The sequence below is a fragment of the Jaculus jaculus genome, chromosome 15 (assembly GCF_020740685.1).
Source record: "Jaculus jaculus isolate mJacJac1 chromosome 15, mJacJac1.mat.Y.cur, whole genome shotgun sequence".
NCBI lineage: Eukaryota > Metazoa > Chordata > Mammalia > Rodentia > Dipodidae > Jaculus > Jaculus jaculus.
Genome location: NC_059116.1, coordinates 48,469,439 through 48,491,113, shown reverse-complemented (window position 1 = coordinate 48,491,113; position 21,675 = coordinate 48,469,439). Strand labels below are relative to the sequence as shown.

Here is a 21,675-nt window from a genome sequence, read left to right as displayed (position 1 = left end):
TAAGGATATTTTGGCCAGCAAATGTATGTGACAGTGGTCATAGGTTCTAATAGGACTAAAAAATGTATCACCTAATGACATCATAGAAATGACAGTCTCCTAATGCAACAAGTTACTGTTGTGTTTGTAACAGTGCTGGTGTCAATGAACCTGGGATACTAACTATAGAAAAGTATAGCACATATGATTATATATATAATACTTGGTGGTGATAATGACTATGTTAGTGGCGTGTTTACTAAATCTATATTTTATTGTTATTTCAGAGTGTGCTTCTTTTCTCTTTTGCTGGAAACAGGATCTTGCTACTTTTCTCAGGCTGGCCTGGATCTTAGAGTCTCCTTATCTCCTCCTGCTGCTCAGTGTGTGGGATTTTAAAGGTCTGTGCCATCACATTCAGAGTGTACTTCTATCAATAAAAGCAAAGTGTACTATAGGATACCATGCTGGGTTCTGCCAGAGGTGGCTCCATACATCCCTGCATCTCTTGATGGCAGGAAGAATCCAAACCCAGTGAGTGCCTTCAGCGCCGAGGTTTGTCACACAGGCCAGTCATGACTGATGTTAGTAGAATGAGTGGCTGTCAGAATGTATCCCTGCCCTTCAGTGCCATGTGACTGTTTATTGCTGAGAATGGCAGTATGAACAGGTTCTGCAAAGTACTGCAGGAGAAATAGATAAGAAAACTCTGTCCACAGCAGGGCTGAGTTGGGGCAGTTGCTCTGGTGGTAGGGCTGCCTTTGTAGTGAGATGGTTTGGTGAGGTGAGCACAGGCTACAGATGCCAAAATGTCTTTCTAGAAAACTGCACTCAGACTCCACCTGCAGTACAGGAGAAAGATTCTGGTCCCTGCTGGGCTCTGCAGGTCTTGAAGGTAGAAGGGGGAACCATGACCACAGAATTACAGTACTAGATGATTTGGTGTACAGCAGTGTTTTATAGTTTTACATTTTAAAAAGCACACAATGTTAGAATAGCTTCAGATTTACAGAAAAGCTTCAGAGATAGTACAAAGGATGCCCTTGTACTGCCATGCAGCTACCCTACTGTGACTATCTCACACTGGTAGGACATGTTTGCTGTCACTGATGTCTCAAATTCTATTCTCTACAGACAGCCTATTGTCATTACCTAACATCCCTTTCCACCCAGGATCCCATACAGGATGCCACATTACATTTCACTGTCGTACTTCCATCTCCTTAGCTTCTTATTGGCTGTGACAATTTCTCAAATTTTCCTTACTTTGATGACCTTGACAGTATTGATCAAGATTGGTCAGGTGTTTATAGAAAGTCCATCAACTGGGATTTTTTAATTTTTCTTATAAACAGAATGAGGTGATGGGTTTGGGAGAGGCAGACCCCAGAAGTGTGCCATTCCTACCATATCACATCAAGTTATTTCTATGGATGTTAACCTTGCCAAAAAAGGAGTAGAGGCCAGGCTTCTACCAAGAAGTTCCTGTCTTTCTTCCCTTTGCATTTTGCACTCATTGGCATAGACAGGGAGATTGGTCTGTTCTCCTTGCATTTATTTATTTGTTTGTTTATTTGGATTTTTGAGGTAAGATCTCACTCTAGCCCAGGCTGACCTGTAGTCTCAAACTCACTGCGATTCTCCCACTTCTCCCTCCCAAATGCTGGTATTAAAAGCGTGCATCACTACACCTGGCTTCCTTGCATTTATTTTGAAGTCACTGATTTATATCTATAAGTATGTACTTATGGATCTTTATAGTTTATATTATAATCCAGTACTACGTTTGAGCAAGGATTTTGTAAGCCACAAGTTACTATACATAGGAGGCATTAATAGATTCATTGTCATGTGTTGAGCCAGAGACCATTTTCTCATGAAGTAAAGATAAATGCTGTTCACTTCAGGGACCCAAACAGCTATGCAACATGCTAGGCCATGTGGGTAGTGGATTCTGGAAGTCTCTAACTTCTGTGTCTAGTAGTTTGTGAGAACATGTGCTCAGAATGTCAGCTGGTGGCGGGCGCCCTTTTGTCATGAGAGCACTCACCATTAACTATGAATCCTGGTTCAACTGTTGCCTACTGTGTAACCTTGAGCAAGTCACCTGACCTTTCTGAACATCACTTTCTAACTGGTCAATTAAAATCATTAGCATTGCTGTCAGAGGGCGAGGGCTAGAGCTCAGTCAATAGAGCACTTTCTTCCAGGCCTAATGAGGACCTGAGTTCCATCCTCAGATCCCACACATATATGTAGTAAGGGTGGTGGTTTATTCTCATTATCCCAGCACTAGTGGGACAGAGATAAGCAGATCTCTGGGGCTGGCTGACCAGCCAAGGTGAGTCCCAAGCCAGTGAGAGATCCTGTCTAAAAATAATAATAAATGAAAACTAGAAACTGTCTAAAGCACCCAAGGCTGTCCCCTGGCTTTTCCATGTACCCCCCCCTCCCATGCACACATACACAGACTGGTGTTGGGTTGTTGGGAATCAGGAGGGGCCTGTGAAGCACCTGGCAGGGAAGAAATGATGATGACATTCCCTCCTCACCTCTGCTCCACTGCTCACAGCCAGATGAAGCCTGCCTGGCACCTGGGGTGTTGATGGGCCCCCCTCTGATTTTAGCAGATGAAAACTATTGAAAGTGGCAGGGATGGAAGTCTTTTAGGTTGTGCTAGGATACAGGTTGGGAGGGAGAGAGGTACCAAGAGTGAGGGGTAGAGGTTCTCCAGGCGAAGACCAGGCAGGGGCTTTTCTGCATGTCCCTCTTACTGTGCTGCTGCCCTGGCTCCTCCAGGTCCAGCTGCCCACGTGCATTCCTGTTTCCGCCAGCCCTTGCCCTGTGCAGGGAGGAATCCACCTTCTGTGAGACAGTACCTTCTCACATTTCTCTCTTCACCTGTTCCTAAAGGGAGAATGAAGTTCCTTTCTCTTTCTCTTCATCTTCTACTGGGTTTCTAATAAGGCCATTGATCAACCTTACCACCATCTACAAAGGTTGTGCGAACCTAAACATGAACTCATGCTGGTCTCCTTCCCAAGCCTTTGCTCTTGTGGTTTGATCGGGACTTGCCTTGGGAGCATACTTGCCCAACATTGACCCTCAATTAGAGGTATCTGAGGATTTGGGCATATCAGAGAGAGCCCACTTCTGCTTCTCATAGCATCCACATTCCACATATCTTGGGAGCTTATCCAACACAGGAAACATAGCTTTCATAGGGAAATGTCTTTAATTTCAAGTAACTTACTAGTACATTGCTGTACTATATGTACTTTGCCTCCCAGAATTGGTGTTCTGCCTGTCTGTCGTGTAAGATGCAGTGGGTGATGCAGTGGAAGGGACACTGGGTGTTAGAAAGCCTCAGCCTTGGTCAGGGATCTGTCACAGGTACTGTGATCCTCAGCCAGTCCCTTCTAAGAGGTTTTTATTTCATTTACAATATAATCAAGTTGGACAAGAAGATCTTGAAGATTCTTTTCAGAACTAATTATCTACTGTAATATGTACTATGCAGAAGTGAAGGTAGTAGTTTTGTGGAAACTTTTGGGTGATTTTATACAAACCTGTTTTCATTAGTATCTCTCTGTCTCTCTCTTACACACACACACACACACACACACACACACACACACACACACACACACACCCTGGGCTGTCTTAACTTCTATGCCAGAGCCTACATACCCAGGTGTGTGTTGCTAATGGGCCAAGTCCTGTAGAGGAAAGGGCACACAGCTCTTTGTGGTCTGGTAGAGCAAGTGTGGGCATAGGCAAGTATATATTTCTTATTTTGGTTCTTTGATCATTAACATACTTGATGGCTGAGAATAATTTATATCAGATTCTTTCTGAATATGAATGTATTATGAATCTGTAAGGTCCCCAGTAGTTTAACAACAGTGAGTAATAACAGTCAGTCTCATGCTGCACACTAGTAACCCATTATGACTCTGATTTGCATAACTTCTGGATTAAACAAAAACCAAAAATGATGGCTTTTGTTCATGGGAACTTTTATTTCCAGAGATTAATTTTGAGAGTTGAATGTTTAGCAAAACCAAAATTAGTGAGATGCTTGCCTTGCACATCCATAGCTCTGTACACTTAGAATTGAAAACTTAGAAATTCCTTTCAGAGAGCTTTGCAGGCTGTGGCTAGCATGTGGCATGAGTGCCAATTTGTTTGCAGAAAATAAGAGTTCCTGGAGCTTTCTTGATGCCTTTAAGCTTAGGAGGTCTTGGAAGTTAGAGAAATTAAATTCCAGTCATATATTGAAAGTACTTTATAGGTAGATAGATGAACAGTATAATCATTGTACTTAGAATAGTGTTTTTCTCATTCAAGTCCCTATTTACTGACAGTTATACTCTGGAGACATTAAATTCACTTAGAAAATTGGGTCTTTAGCTAAAAGGAAACCTATAACACTGACGAGAATGGCCTTCCTGAAATAAAGCGGGTGGTTTGTGCAATGAGGTTAAATAGGAGAAAGCAACCAGTTTTAATTTCACTTATATGGAAAAGCCTCAGATTTCCAAAAACTGGCACTCAATTTGGACTGGATCTGTGGCCAGGTTGATAATACTCTTGGGAAACATGCCACTGTACTTGAGTTTTCGGATGATTGTGTCAATATTGACGTGTCAAAGAAATGAACGGTGTACCTCTCTGATAAAAGATATCTGGGAAAAGGATTAGCAAAGGCCAAGTCAGTTAGAGCAATACACATTCCTTTCATTAAGAACATTTGGATGGTTCCTAAGGACATTTCACCCTTCAGAGTCTTTCAGAAAATGCTCTTGCTATCTGAGATGTGCAGAGGCCGATTGACTTCTGGGGACTTCTGGAAACTTAGTGTTTGCTGTGCTGGGACATGTTGCAATGCCTGGATCCCAGCACTGAGGAGGCTCAGTGCTAGGACAGGTCAGCTCCTCCGGAGTGAGTTAGGTCCATCCAAGGAAACTTGGGTTGAAGAGATAAAAATTCCATCAACGAACACTTGGTAGACATTACACTTCTTTTCCTTTGGTGACTGCCAGTGTGATAAGTTGCAGGAGTGGAAAGGGTCTGTGTGCAGTGGAGCAAGTGAGGGAGTGCCAGGGACAAAGAGCCAGGAGAGACCTGGGTGGGTCCCCAGGAGGAGGCAGAGATGCAGAGGAGGTGGGGAGGAGGAGGAAGTCTCCCAGCCCTCGGCTTTGTCCGTCCCTCTGCCTCTGCTCCCTCCTTTCCTCCGCACAAAAGGCTCCAGATGTGCACAGGGGCAGCTGCCTTCTGTGTCTATATCTCTCACAGAGGCGACTAGCATGGAATGTTGAAAATACTTTTAAATAAAATGGAAATATAAAACATGGCAGGAAGATGGCTTTTGGCAGAGATAAAGCTTAAAACTTGAGAGGAACATGCACAGAGATATTGTGTCTGCCTTCCTGTGAGCCAGCGGAAGACTGAGACTTGGGCAGAGCAAGGCTGAGGCGTTGGCAGGAGCTTGCCTTGAGAGAGCCCTGTGGTGGGAGCCAGGAAGCTGACACAGAAGGTTCAGGGTCACCTCTGTTTATTGTGGAGGACCTTCTAGCCTATGGCTTTGTCCCTGATCCTGTGCCCATAAGTGTTAATGCGAGAAGGCCTGGCTATTGGCCTCATGATGTTTCAAGGTTCATCATATATCCATAAGAGGCTTATCAGCCACTCACTCATTTAAACAGGAACTGCAAACATTTTATCTTAAGAGCCAACACATTTTTACTATGAGTTGAATTCTGAGTTCTGAAATGCCTTGTGCAGAATGATTGGTGGACTTGGCTAGGCTTGGTATACATAATGAGTTGCATCAGCCATGAGGATTATGAGGGAGAGGTAGCTATTTTTCCTTCTCTGATCTAAAAGCTAAATCATATTGATTTGAGATTTTTCTTCTCTTATCCATATGTAGGTACATTTGCCTATGTAGGCTATATCTAATATTGAATCTGATTTGAAGTCTCAATTATAAAATTAGAGCAAGTCCTCAATGGAGATGGTTTTGTCAATAGCATGACGTCAGCCCAACTTCCTTACGCACTTGTATGCTTCTTCCCACGTTGGCCCTTCCCTCTAACCTTAGCACACAGAAATGCCATGTAATCTTATTGCTGGTGAAATAAGCAGAAGTTAACTTGCCCTCAGTAGGTGGGTCCTTACATCCGCATTTTCCCGGGTAGAGAGAGACTCTGTGGCTGCTCACAAGAATGTGGCTCACTGGAACTGGGTGACTTTGCCTTCAAGTATTGAGTATTGAATGGACTGTTTCTGGGTGTGGACATCTGGGCTGATGTTTTTCAGACTTGGCCACTCCTGCTAACCAGCACTCTCCAGCTCTTTAAAGTTGAAGAAGAGAACATTGCACTTCTTGGGGGATATCTGTAGGGAAAGGAGAGGCAGGCTTCCCAACCTCCATCTTTGTTTTACTGAATCCTGAGTATCAACCCTGGTTTCTGTTTTGGTTTTCCAGTCATTGCCTAATAATTCTGAAGATGCATCACTCTGAAGCATGAATCTGCTTTGCAGTGGTTAGAAAGTCATTGTACACAGTGCTTCCAACACAAAAAGCTAGAAATGTCCTTTCCCATGGACCCTCTTCCTCAGGTCAAAAAGCTGTAACCTCCATCCTGTGGCTGCACTCCAGCAGGGACACTTTTCTTCCCTTCTGGGCCAAAGGCACCGTATTGGTCCAGCTGACCCAACATCACTCCCATGAGGAGGCCAGGGGAGAGTATATGTGATAGACGCCAAGGGTAAAGGTATTGAGTGCTGTCAGCCTCATCTCAAATCCCAGCTCCATTGCTTGTGGCTAGGTGAGCAGGGGTGGGGGGGAGGGGAAATCACATGACCTTTAAAACTTCAGCTGGCTCAATTTATAGAAGTGCACAAACACTATTTCCTTCTCCAGACCTTTGTGAGGAGTGGTTAAGAACGTCTATGACCATGCTGCATCTGCGCTGACCTTTGTATTATTCAAGGAACATCACCCTATCCTTCATGATATGCTTCCCTTCTTTAACCCCTCCTCTGGGAGCTGTCTTGCTTTAGTGAGGGAAGAGATGACTCCAGACAGGCCCAGAAGCATGCCTATGGGAGGGATCCTGCATTGTAGTCCCCAAGGAAGTGGGGACACTTGTTAAAGGAAATCCAAATGCCAAGAGAACTCAGGTAGTTTGCAGTCTGGAGGCAGGTGCTAAATCTCTTCCACAGTGGGACAGGTGGGCCTAGCCTTGGCTCCCTGGCACTTCTCATTTCCACCCTACAGTAGCATGAAGGCAGGTGCTTCCATGAGAATCTTTTGGATGTTGAAGGGGAAGAAACACCAGGAGGACCTGATGACCTCGGACTCTGAATGCTGGCTCAGAAGCAGTCATGTTCTTCCCCATAGGGCCCAGTCATCTTAGGTTGTCTCTGAGATCCCCGCTGCCTTCAGGACATTGCACTGCGATGCCACGTGGGTGGTAGGTACCTCTCCCTTGTCTGGGTCAGGCAGTAGGGAGGCCCAGATGGGGTGTGAGAAGGACAGGGCTGGCAGGGAAAAAATGTGGTACTAGAATAGCCTGCAACACACAGTGATAAGAGTCCAGATGGTTTAAGGACGTCAGTTGGGGACAGGGAATGCGGAGGTGGTGGGGACAGAACAGGGCGATAAGATAGGGACTGCAACACAGGAATGCACAGCCCAGGAATCCACAACTGGGGCTCTATAGATGGCCCTGGGAGCCCTCTGCACAGGAGGGAGCTACTGGAGCCCCTCCTGGCTCAGCTGTTCAGGAGCCAGCAGAGGCAAGAGAGAATGGGCTTCGAGCTGAACAACATAGACTTCCAGAGCTGGTGGGATGGTAGAAATCTTATATACCACCATCCATTCTTAGTGTTTTATAGAGAGAACTCTGGCTCAGACATGTGAAGGGAACACCTGGAGTTTGGTGGCAGAGTTTAGCTCAACCCTCAGCTTTTCTGGCTCCTCCCACAAGCTTCCTATCACTCCTACCCCAGGCCACACAGTGACTGCTTCCTCTGGGCCTCTGCTCCTCTTCTGGATGGGCATGGTGCCTCTAGTGAAGGATGGCATGGGTGCAGGCATCAGTAATACACCATAAACTATGAGCCCCCCTGGGCAGCAGTTCTGGGAGCTGGAGCCAACTAGGCCTTTGCCTTCATGGAGCTTGCAAGGAGAGGAGTCAGGCAGCTAACCAGACACGGATGTTAGGGCATCCCTGAGACAGTTGCCAGGAAGGAGTTGAGCGATCTGTTCTGGAGGCTGTTCACACCATAGGACTTTGGCATTGCTGTCCTTGGGGCAGGGGTCATCTTTCTCTTTAAAGCTATGATGACTCTGATGCTTGTCTAGGGTAAGGTTTATGTATACCCCCATCCTGAACCCCAGCCCCCCAGCTGGGTTCATCACGTAGAGCATCAGGTAGACAGTTGAATAGTAGATGTTGACACTCTTGGGGCTGAGTAATGGCTGTTGATATCTTCCTTGTGGAATTTAAGGAGGCATTTCCCCTATGACTGGGTTTTGTGGATTTAGATCCAGATGGAAGGGTATTTGCAAACCTGGATGTAGTTCCTTGCCTCCATCTGCATGGTGCAGGGCCACAGTACAGACAGGTGTCCTGTCTAGACCTGTGTCTTAGAGGTAGATAGGAGCTCTGTAACCATGCCCCTCCACTTGCTCCCTTACACAGCAAGCTGGCCAAATGTCTCTCCAAAATCTACCAACTTGCCTTATAGTAGTGGGAGTTCCAAGATGACATGCTTAGACCTTGATCCTCAGACTGCTTCTTAAGTGCCAAGAAAGCAGGCCCTCTCTGCTCTGCTCTCACTAAGACAGGAGGCAGCTGATGTCTGCCAGAAAAGAGCTTGGCAAACGTGCCAGGTTTGACAAGGGTCACAAGGCATTGTACCCTTGGGTTAGACCAGAGATGAAACCAGTTGGTGCTCTGATGGGGACTGAAGGACATTCAAGTAGTTCTGGACTTGTGGGCTTCAGCAAGTCTTGAGGAAAGTTGTTGGGGGGGGGGTGGTGTTCAGGGGGTGGTGGCAGGGCTGTGGGGGAAGCTCAAGGGCTCTGTGGCTAAGCCAGAATAAGCATGATTATTTCCACAAATCAAGCCATTTTCATGCGTATTTCCCCCGTGTCCTGATCTATGTAATTATGGAATGCATATGTGTGGGAAGGAGTCTTTGGAAAACTCATTCCTGTTCTTTGTCAAGAGGCTGAAAAGCTTAGGAAATTGGTTCATGAGGAAATTCTACCATGGAGAGCTGGCAGGAATTCTAGATGTAAGAGAGGGTGAGTGCCTGGGCCAAGGGCCGGGCCTGGAGCCTGGCAGCAGTCAGATGAAGACCGCAGCACCAGAAAGAGGTGTGGCTGTGGCAGTGAGAACCTGGTGAGGCTTCTTTTGTGTCACTGAGAACTGTACCTCCTTGGCTCACCTTGTCTCTTCAGTGCTGAATGAGGCTTGCTAAGCAGATGCTCAGAAACTCTCACCCGTCCCAGTGAGAACCCTGCTGTCTCCTTCATCCTAGTTTCCCTGGGAAGGACCCAGATTAGCTCAGAGGTGATGTGCTGGTTCATCTTCACTTTACCTTGACTGGATTAAGAAACATCAGGTGATATCTGTGGAGTTGTTTTTTGTTGTTGTTGTTGTTGTTTTGTTTTTTCCAGAAAGGATTAACTGAGAGAACAGACCTGTCCTGAATGTGAGCAGTGCCATCCCATAGGCTGGAGGCTTGGGCTGAACTGGATTGAGGGAAAAAGGAGAAAGTGAACTGAGCACCAGCATTGCAGCCTCTGTGTGTCTTGATCCTCCCACTCCTGCCTCCAGGCCCTCGCACTAGGATGGCCTGTGCCCTTGAATAGTGAGTCAAGATAAACCTTTCTTCCCTTGTTGCTTCTTGTCAAGCATTTGATTACAGCAATGAGAAAGGAACTACTGGGGCTGGGAAGATGGCTCAGCAGTTTGTGCTTGCTTGCAAAGCCTGATGGCCTGGGTTCAATTTCAAAAGCACTTGGGGGAAGCCAAACACAAAAAATGGCACAAGCATCTGGCATTCATTTGTAATGGCAAGAGGCTGTGGCATACATAATCAAATAAATAAAGTAAATCATGCAGGTAGTAAAGGACTATGATTCCTGTGTACTTAGAGCTTTGTGGAGAGGTATGAGGTATGGATTTGCCATGGAGTAGAGGTAGGTGAGGAGGGCCGAGGGTACATTCAAAACCTGGACAATGGCGCTTTCTCAAGCCGTATGCTCTCTCAAATCTGGAACATACAGCATACTGGAAGTTCAAAAACTTTAGCTATTGTGCTTCCTGGTCACCAATACAGACCGTGGATCCATTCAGGGACTTTGTATGTTCTGTGGTCCTCTGTAGGCAATCAGTACCATGTCTGCAGAGGGCATAGAGCAGATAGAATCAGTCAGGGTTTGGCTCCAATTCTTGTTAAGGCAGTTTTGACAACCTTTGCATATTGATGCCCTCTGTAGCACGAAGAGATAAGAAGGCCAAGGCCATGGGGTTGGAATAAAGTAACAGGTAAAGAGTCTGGCAGGTGGTGTGTTGTGATGAGTGGATGGCATGCAGTCGTCAACCTGACCCCAGGATAAATGGTGTCTTCCTGTGCATTCTTTGCCCACAGGCTGCCAGGGAGGTCATGGCATATGTGTGGGTGGCCTGTATTACCTTTTGAGAGCATAGATATGAGGATTTTCACTCCTGGCTTGGAGTCCCATGAACATGACCAAGTGGTTAGCCAGCACAGTGCCCTGAGTTAATAATGCTAGTGCATGTCTTTCTTTTATGTGTGTGTGAAGATGTTTGTGGGCCGGGTTATGTGCATATGGAGGACCCAGAACAATGCAGAGTTTTGCTTCCCAGGAACACCATTCATCTTTTTGTTTGTCTTTAAAGACAGGGCCTTTCATTGGCCAGGAGCTCACCACTTAGGCCAGTCTCTCTGTCTATAGAGATCCAGGGATCTGTTTGTTTCTGTCTCCCCAGCACTCGGATTACAAGTGTGCCCCACAGGGTCAAGCAATTTTGTGTGTGTGGGTTCTAGGACTTGAATTCAGGTTTTCACGCTTGCAAGGCAAGCACTTTACCCACCAAGCTGTCTCTCCAGCCCTGCAAATGCATTTCTTTGTAAAAAGGAGGGAGCATGCTTTCCAAGAGAGTGGATATTGCAAGATGAAGACGCTGCCCCTGGTACTCTGCTTGGCCCATGAGCCCATGAACGTGAGCATATGCCACACAGATGTTGACCATCGTGTTCCCACCTTCCTGATCCTCAGTCCCAGGCCCAGGCCCCAGTTCCTTGTTCCAGGCAGCCAGGTTGAGTACTCCCTTGATTTTTCCTATGGCTGCCCCTCCTCCCCAAGCCTCCAGGTGGTCGTGTGTGCACACCATCCCTTCTGTTCTCCCTGGTCAGCCAGCGCGCCCCCTAGGGACTCCCAAGCTTCTCGTGCGCACTCTTACTTAGAACAAAGAGCAGCAGTGCAATTCAGATGGGCACAATGGTCTCTTAAGCACTTCTCCAAGTAAAGGCTCCTTTTGTCCGGAGTGCTGACTTTGGAATGCACTTCCTGAGGTTTGGTGTAGCAAATTAGGATCACCAGGGCAGAGGCAGCAGCAGCTAGCACTTCACTGTGGGAAAGTGGCCCTGCTTGAAGGTGGTCGGCTTCCCGCTGCTCCCACAATTGCTTGCTGTCTATCCACAGCATAAGTGCTGTTTTCTTTGCAGTGCATGGAAAGGTTATTTGTTTTAGGAACTCCAGAGTGCTATTTTGTTTCCATCCTGGGGACTTGTACACAAACAAGATGATACAGCAACAATTTTCATTGCTTTTGTGGGCAGTAACAAAATACCTGGGGAAGACTGCACCCCAGGTGGGGAACTGACTGCCAGTTCCAGTTACTTCAGTGCCCCAAATTCCCAAAATTAAGCCAGTTCTAGTTGAGAGAGAAAATCCTCAAACTTAGACATGGTGTTGCTTGAAAAATGGAATACTTGAACCAAAAAACACAGAGAGCTAATTGTAAATTCCACCTCCCTCTAGTGTATATTTTGTTGTGATCTTAACTAGGTACCACCTCTATGGAACTTCCACAGAGATGCAGTGCTTACAGAAGTCCAAGTATGAATTTTGTCATGAGCCTAACCAGGTTCAAGTTCTATGGAATTTCCATGAGAGATGGAACGCTTACAAAGTGCTAAGTATGAATTGGTGTCTTGTGTCATGGTTTTTTGGTTTTCTTTTTTTGGTAGTATTCTTTTGGTGTATATGTACATGTGTGATATGTGTCTTTGTGTTCATATGTATGAGTGTGAGCATACACATGACACAGTGCATGGAAGGCAGAAGATAGCTCTCCAGTTTGAATCCTCATTGTCTGCCTCATTTGCCCCATGAAGCATATGTCAGGCTAGCTGGTTCTCAAGCTTCCAGGAAATTCTCCTGTCTCCACCTCACAGGGGATTATAGAAGCCATGATTTCTGGATTTTACATGGGGCTGGTGGTTCTGAATTCAGATGTTCTAGCTTACATGGCAAGAGTCATCTCCCAGCCCCATATGGTACTGTTTTTAACGAATGCTGCTCAAGACTTCATGCAGAAGTTTAGGAGTCCTTGTGTTGAGACAAGACTAGCCAGACTCATGACAGTCCCTGGCCAGTTCCTGTGACACTGTCTTTTATGAATGGTGAAAAAACGAACAGGAGCAAATAACCTATTTAGCACATGAAGGGGCAAGAACTTTTGAAACAGATGTGGTTGAGGTAAATTATATGCCATGGAATTCTGTGTGTGTGTGGAGGGGGTATATGTATGTGTGTTTACATGTGTGTGCATGTGCATGTAGAAGCCAGAAGTTAACATCGGTGTCTTTCTCGATTGTTCTCCACCTTATTTACTGAAGCAGGGTCTCTGACTTGGACCCAGAGTTTGGCAGTTCTGCGAGTCTAGCTAGCCAGTTTGCCCTGGGGTGGCCCTCCTGGGTGCTACTATTGGAGGTAGGCCACTGCACCCACCTGGCACTTTTGTGGATGCTGGGGATCTGAACTCTGGTTTTCATGTTTGTTTAGCAAGTACTTTATCCACTGAGCCATCTATCCAGACCCAGAGCTCTCATTTTATTTATTTACTTGAGAGAGAGAGAAAGAAAGGCACAGATAGAAAAAGAGAGAATAGGTGCACCAGGGCCTCCAGATGCATACACCACTTAAAAAATTTCCATTTATTTGTAAGCAGAGGGAGAGAGAAGAGAGAATGGGCATTCTAGGGCTTCCAGCCACTGCAAATGGACTCCAGATGCATGTGGCACTTTGTGCATCTGGCTTTACATGGGAACTGGGGAATCAAACTCTGGTCATTGGGTTTTGTAAGCAAGCACCTAAACCACTGAGCCATCTCTCCAGCTCACATGAACCACTTTTTGCATCTGGCTTACATGGGTACTGGGGAATAAAACCTGGGTCCTTAGACTTTGAAGGCAAGTGCCCTAACCACTAAGCAATCTCTCCAGCCCCAAATCTCTCTTTTTAAAAGCCATAATTAATGGTTTGTAATATTATACAGCCATTGTCAGCAACACATTCTAGAGCATTTCCATCACACCTATATGAAGGCTCACACCAGCATGCCCCTCTCATTCCCTGCCCTCTCCCCCCAGATCTAGGTCACCTCTGATCTGCTTTGTGTGTGGATTTGTCTGCTATAACTGTGACAAAATACCTGAGAAGAACCAACCTAAGGGTTATTTGGACTAATAGTTCCAGGTGTTTCTGCCCACAGTGCTGTGGTGGAAGAACATGGAAGGGCATGCATGGTGGAGCAAAGTTGCTCACCTGTGGTGGCCAGGAGGAACAGGCAAAGGAAAGAAGGGTCAGGGCCCCAGCAGTGCCTTCAAGGCACACTCTTGGTAACAGGTTCCTTCCACATGACTTAATGTCAGGATTCCCATAGCCCCACAGGCTGGTGAGCAAGCCTTCTGCATATGGGACTTTGGGGAACACTTAAGATGCAAATGAGAACATTAACCTATTTTGAACAATTCATCTAAATAAAATAATACAATATGCTATCTTTGTAACTGGATTTTTTCATGTGGCATGATGTTTTTGAGTTTTGTCCATATTATTTAATATACTTAGGAACCTCAAATTTTCTGTTGCTGAATAATGTTCTGTTGCATGTTGTGTCAGCTACTTTTCTCATTGCTGTGACCAGATACCTAGAGAGAAGCAACCGAGGAGGAGAGAGCCTTGCTTTGGCTAGCATCTGAGGGGATATAGTCCGTCATGGTGGGAAAGGCATGGCAATGGGCTCTGTGGCAGCAGGAATGTGTGGCAGCTGCTTCATATCTTAGTGGACCAGGAAACAGAGTGAGGAATGCTGGTGCTAATCTCACTTTCTTCTTTTATCCCTTTTAATCAGTCTGGGATCCCAGCCCTGGTGTGGTTCTGTCCACATTTAGAGTGGGTCTTTCCTCCTCAGTTATTCCTTTTAAGAAATGCCCTCTTATGCTTACCCTGAAGTGTGTCTCCTAGGTGATTGTAAACCCCAGTCATGGTGACTATGTTAGTCAACATCTTGTTGCTGGAGAAAGGATGCCTGACCAAAAAAATCAGTTTAAGGTTTATTTCAGTTTATAGTTTAAAGCTATGGTCCATCAAGGCAGGGAAGGAATGGCAGAAGGTGCTTCAGGTAGCTGTTTACTACAGCATAGTGAGGAAGCAGAGAGTAACGAAGCCCAATGCCCAGCCAACGCTCTTCTACATAACCCAGGCACCTGGCCTGTGGAACGGTACTGCCCACCGTTAGGGTTGCTCTTCCCAGTTCAACTAACCGACTCAAGATAATCCCTCACAGATGATTCTAGGTCCTGTTAAGTTGACAGTCAATACAAACCAGCACAGTGACAATAAGAATTAACCATCACACATGGCATTTTCTACTACACTTAATCATTCTATTCAGTTACTTAACAGGAGCTTTGGCATCTGTGAGTTATTTTGCTGCATTAGTCATGGTTCTCTGGAAGAAAATAATTGATATAAAGAAAAAATGAAGAAAAACATACATATATGTATATATATGTATATGTATATATGTGTGTATATATACATATATGTATATATATGTATATATGTATGTATGTGTGTATATATACATATATGTATATATGTATGTATGTATGTGTGTATATACACATATATGTATATATATGTATATGTATATATGTATGTATGTATGTGTGTGTGTACATACACTTTTGGCTTACACAGCCTGAACTGAAGTACATTAATGGCTGTCTGCTGTCTGGAGAGTCTGAGAACCTGGTAGCTGTTCAGTCTATGAGCCTGGTCACCTCAGCAGTTACAATTGGACTGAAGATTTGGAGGATTCTTGGAGACCCACTGGTCTTCAGTCCACATTGGAAGGCTGATGAAGCTGGGTTCCCAGGTCTGTGAAGGATGGCAGCCACAGAGTAGATGTACCCCCACCCATCAGCAAGGAGCACAGGCAGCCAGGCAAAAGGGCCTGTGCTGTCTTGCAGCTTCTTTACATATAGTCTGCTACCAGAAGAGTTGCCCACTGTAAGAGAAGGTCTTCCTGTCTCTGCTAATCCTTCTTGGAAACACCATCACAGGCCTGCTCAAGAAGAATGTCTCTTAATTGATTCCTGATTTGATCAAGTTGCTGAGAGAAATTAACTGTCACAGAACCCATGCTTGGAACTGATATGATCCCACTATTGCTGATCCCAAATTCCACTATCCTCTAATGTGGTCATGTGGCAGTGACATCCAGAGTCTCAAAGCATTTAGTTCTCTTCTGACTTTCTTCATCCAGTAGCCCCAACAGGTTAAATAACTTGGAATTAAGAAAACAGCAGTTTCCCCTCATATCTAGGTATCATTAAGGAATGAAAAGACCTTGGAAAACATTTGAGAGCCATCGTGGTTTTGGGGTGATCTTGTGAAATAGGAATATCTGTGCTCTCCAAGCTTTGCATCCATTCCTTTTACAGCCTCCTACACCATGTCCACAGTACTATAGTTCCCTTTGTTCTGTCTCATGAGTTTCATTCTGCACAGGAGAGAGATCCTGATGGTCATGTGTATGGTTGGAAGGAGGGGTCAGTCAGTCCCTGGCCTGCATCCTGACCAGTGGATGCTGAGCTGTCAGCAGAAGGCACTAAGCCCTCCATTCCCCTAATGCTAGAAGCTGGGAACATACTGGTACTTGGAGCCAAAGGAGGCCTCAGGAACACTGGTGGCCAGGGACATTGCCTACAGAGTGAGACAGGTGGCACAAACCCTGGAAACCCCAGGTTAGATCCCTCACTATAGAAGGTCTGGCTTAATTGGCTCAAGAATGCCACCCTCTGGACCACCTCTGTCTCACTTCAGCCTGGACCTCTGGGGCAGAAAGGGCTGACAGAATCAGAGGTCAAGTACCCTTGGCCTTGATAGGGCTCCTGAGGCAGGAGTCTGTCATCAGGTATGACTCTGTGACTCAAGAGCATGTGGCTATTTCACCTGGACCTGAGGCTAAGTTGGATGGGGTTCAACCTCTTTCTGGCTAATTTGGGGCTTAAGTTAGTGTTCTGGGCCTTTTGAGAAGGTTGAATACCCAAAGACTTTTAGGAAGGTAGGGCTAGCCCAAGTATACTTAAGGGGTCTCTATATTCATTACATATTTTATGTGCTCAAGTCACTGATAAAAAATATATGTTGGGGAGGTGGGGCTAGAGATGTATGCTTGAGAACAGTAATTCTCAGAAAAATTCCAGGTTGTTCTAGTGTTTCCATATGACCCATCAGTGCAAGAGCTGAAACATACTGACACAAAGACTCTCACATGAATGTTCACAGCAGCATAATTCACAAAAGAGAAAATGTGGAAATACTCCAAATGCTCAGTTGATCAGTACATAAACAGAGTGTTATGTATGCACATTGAGGAGTATTATAGTCTGCCATGAAAAGTAATGATACAGTACATGTTATATCACTGAAAACATTGTGTTAAATAAAAGATGCCAAGGCCAGGCATGGTGTCACACGCCTTTAATCCCAGTACTTGGGAGGCAGAGGTAGGAGGATTGCCATGAGTTTGAGGCCACCCTGAGACTACACAGTGAATTCCAGGTCAGTCTGAGCTAGAGTGAGACCCTACCTCAAAACCCAATGCATGCATAAATAAATAAATGGCCAAGCACAAAAGGTCACATGTTGCAGAACTTATTTACATACTCAGATGAGTTGGCCAGAGCAGGCAAATATGTAGGACAGCAGGAAGGGGAGTGGTGGCTGGGGCTTCGAGGAGGAGTGAGCAGAGTAGAATGTGCCTGGGCGTGGCCGTTTGTCTGTATGCTGCTGCTGCTGCTGCTCACAATTAGATCTTGATGGAGGTTGCCTAACTTTGTAAATATACTGAAAACTACTTGTATAATTTAAAAGGGTTAATTTTATGTTACATGAAGTATATTTCAATAAAACAAATCACCACAACCTCTTCTGCCTAGACTGTTTCTTTCTTGTACTTTTAAAATTAAATTTTATTATATATTTTTTAAAGGTTATACTCTCATATCTCCTCTCCCCTGTCCCCATTCCACTGAGGGCCCTCCTCACTGGGGTTATTGGTAGCCACTGTGGGGTCCTGAGGGCCTAGGTCAGTCTCTTTGGGGAGGAACCTTGCCTCAGGCTAATCCCACCTACTCTGAGGCTCTTAGTCTTTCCACTTCTTTGGCAATGCTCCCTGAGCCTTGGTGCGTGTGTTAGAATTCTGATTTAGTATTGAATTCTCTGCAGCCTCTGGATTTTGGGTTTTTTTGCTTGTTTGTTTGTTTGTTTGTTTTGAGGTAGGGTCTTGCTCTAGTTCAGGCTGACCTGGAACTCACTATGTAAAGTCAGGGTGGCCTCGAACTCACAGCGATCCTCCTACCTCTACCTCCTGAGTGTTGGGATTAAAGGCGTGTGCCACCATGCCTGGCTTGGATTTCTGTTTTGATGAGGTGGAGAGACCGCAGTGCCTGTCGCCGTCTCCCGGGAACTGGTTTTGAGGCCAGCAGTGAGAGCAGCGCTTGTGCCACCGCTTCCTCTGCAGTGACTTCTGAGCCCCGGCAGATGTGGTGGAGGTGACCCAACTCGTGGTCCGCAGTCGGCTGTCCATTTTTCATGTATTGATGTATCCTGGTTCTCACCAGAATTCTCTGCCATCTAGAAGATAAAACAGATATCCATCCAAAAGTGAGAGCCCTGTACACCATCAAAATTCAATGATTACACGTATGAAAGTGTCATAAACCCATTGCTGTGTATACAAGCTAAAATGTATTTTAAAAAGTGTAAAGAAAAATGTATGTACTGAAGAGAAAAGGTTGCTAGGCTGTACCATTCACTAGGTACTAAATACAAAAATGTGCCCAAATATTGGCAGGGAGAATTTACATTGTGTGTGATGCACATGGAAGGCAGAGGACAGTGTCAAGTGTTATTCTTTAGGAGGCCTGTCCACATTTTTTTCAGTCAGGGTCTCTCACTGGCCTGGAACTCATCACTTAAGCTAAACTAGCTGGTCAGTGATCCCCAGGGATCCGCCTGTCTCCACCTCTGGAGTATGAGACTTATAACAAGCAGGTACTAACGTACCCAGCATTTCTTTGTGTTCTGGGGCTCAAACTCGGGTCCTCAGGCTTGTGAGACAAATGCTTTGCCCACTGAGCTATCTCCCTAACCTTGAGAATTTAGTCTTTAAAAGTGATTTTTCAGCTTATGAAACTTGCTTGTTCATTCATCCCTTCATTCCTGTACTTCATTCTTCATTCTTGCTACTCGCAATCACAATGCTCAGTGGGTCTTAAGGATGCTGGGGATACTGGGCTGCCCTGACTGCAGAGCCTGGTCTCCCAAGGTCTATATTTTGGCAGACTGTAGTAGCCCATTCCCACTGAGCATTGATGAGGAGTGACTCGCAGGCTGCCATGGGGCTTTGAGAGTTGTCTTTATCTCTCCAGGGGTGTGGCAGGTGATTCCACCAGATGAGCAGGAAGGAAGTTCTGTCTCCTACCACCAGTGTCCCAGGTAGCCTTAGGGGCAAAGACTATGGTATACTGCACTAGGCTAACTTCCCCTGCCCCTGCCAGGCCCACAGATGGCAGGCAGTGTATGTGATGAGGTGGGAGGTGAGGGTGGGCTGCCCCAGGTTGATTCCTTCCCACATCCCTAAGATCTGTGTGTGCCAAGTTCTCTGCCTTTGGGCCCCTGTAGCCGGGAGGGGGCTGTAGGATGCATGGTGCTCATTATATTGAAGTCAGCTCTCGCCAGTGTGAGTCACTGAGCTCAGGATCAAAGGGAGTCATTTCATGTCAATTAGCCACTTCAAAGCAGGCTGTGGGAAAAATTAGGAATCAAGAAGCAAATTGAATTACACATCAAAGGAAAACAATCTCTTGACCTTTCTTCCTTCCAAGATCTGGTGGTCCTTAGTGTAAAGATCCAAACTGAATACAGTCAGCTCTGCGTGGGGGGGGGGGGGCATTGAGCTGGAGGGGCTCCTTGCACACTTTCCTCACTGAGCAGTGTTCCAGGAGCAAAGGATGAGGGTTTCTTCACAGAAAGACTGACCGTGAGCTGTGGAAGTGAAAACTGCACACAGCAAGACTGTTGTGTGGTATCATAATGTCATAATTAGATGGTGAATTAGGGGATATGACCTGCTGGGCTGCAAGACCTCAGAGTGCAGAAAGAGCAGCTGTGGCAGGAGGCATCTGCTGAGGATGGACCTTTGGGTGGGTCTTGGGAGGTAGGTCCAGTTTGAGCTGCGCAATCCGGGAGAGAAGGAGAAAGGAGGGTGAAGTGGGTTACACATGGGATGGTCAGTTTGGGGTGGGGAGCTGGGTGCTGGTGGATAAGTGGAATGTCCTTCATGGAAGGGGGGTTCCTAAAGCTGGACAGAGGTTTGTGGGCTTGTTGAAGCAGGCGATGCTACTACATACAACATTAAAATAGGGAATAGTAGCATGATGCCACCGATATTAAAGAGCTCATATTTTTTATTAATCACTTTTCATTGAATCTTAGGGCCGCATATGACCAGGGGATCATTGATCTTAAGACCTTTATGGAGAGGGGAGTGACTGAGATCACATGGTGTCTAGTGGGGTTGGGACATTATATGACATGTATGTATATTACTAGTATGTGTCATTCACTTACATATGTACACCAATGTATATGTAGAGCACGAGGCATGAACTAGGCACTCTGCCAATGATGGTGGGGAGCACAAAGGTACAATTTGAATAAAAGGAGCCCATGTGGCAGTGGTCAGCTGTGGAATATTCATGTGGCTAGGAGTGGTTCTCAGCCTAGGAAGAGTGGGCCAGAGAGCAGTCTCTGCACTGAGTGGTCCAGTCAGATGATCAAGGTAAGCCCACTGTTGCAGTCAGCTTTGTGTTGCTGGCAGAAGACAGCCAATCAAGAGCAGCTTGTGGGAGGAAAGGGTTTACTTTGGCTTACAGACTTGAGAGGAAGATCCATGGTGATAAGGAAAATGATGACATGAGCAGAGGATGGACATTGCCTCCTGGCCAACATCAGGTGGACAACAACAGCAGGAGAGGGTGCTAAACACTGGCAAAGGGAAGTTGGCTATAACACCCATAAGCCCTCCCTCCCAACAATACATTGCCTCCAGGAGGCTCCAATTCCCACTGGCTGGGAACCTAGCATTCAGAACATGTAAGTTTATAGGGACCATCTGAATCAAAGCACCATACCCATGTTGGCAGGATGTCCCCATGTGCTCACTTCATGGCACCTGACACATGCACTGAAAGAACAGAGGGCTATGGGAGGCCCCAGGAGACAGACAAGGGAATCTAGTACCTGTTAAAATGGGAGGAAATGTGAAGGTCAGGGAGCTGCTTGAGCAGGGAGTTTGGAAGGGGAGCATTGATTACTTGTCTGTAATGCTGGTGTTCATGAGGGGTTGAAAGTTTTTGCCCTCACCTTCCCCTGGAATGATGGTCTCATAATCCTGCCAGTGTTTCCTCTGTTTTTGATGAATATAGCATCTTCCTTTGGTTCACTCAACAGAGTTTACCAAGTAACTGGAACCCCTGCAAATGGTTCTCCATGATGAACAGTGACAGTAATCTTTCTGAAACATACATTGGCTTGGGTCCCATTTCTCTACTTAAAACGCCTTCCTTCTCACCCTCCCTCCTTCCTTCCACTTAAAAATAACATGTTTAGTGTGCAAAAAAAATTTTACACAAATCACTATACACAGCCATATAATTTTCTGAGGAGATTTAACAGGCATCTTTTAAAAGATTTTTGAGGGATTTGGGGTTACATTTTAGCTCTGTGAAGAAGTGATCCAGCAATGTCAGAATGTCTGTTCTGTAACTGCTTTGGCTCATTATAAATTTTCCTGTAGCTTACCTTTTAAAAAAATGGAGATGAGTCAGGGAATATTGCTCAGTGGTTAATGGTGGTTGCTTGCAAAACTTGCTAGCCTGCCCAGGTTCAGTTCTCCAGTACCCACATAGTCAGATGCACATAAGTGGCACATGTGTCTGGAGTTCATTGGCAGTGGCAAGATGCCCTGGAGTGCCCATAGTCTATCTGTTGGATTAACTGTC

At 45.7% G+C, this 21,675-nt stretch overlaps 1 protein-coding gene across 1 annotated transcript in view; it reads left to right on the top strand.

Annotated features, from left to right (window-relative positions):
* Window positions 1-21,675, top strand: part of Fhod3 (formin homology 2 domain containing 3) — a 502,577-nt gene that overhangs the window by 152,443 nt on the left and 328,459 nt on the right. The window lies entirely within an intron of this gene.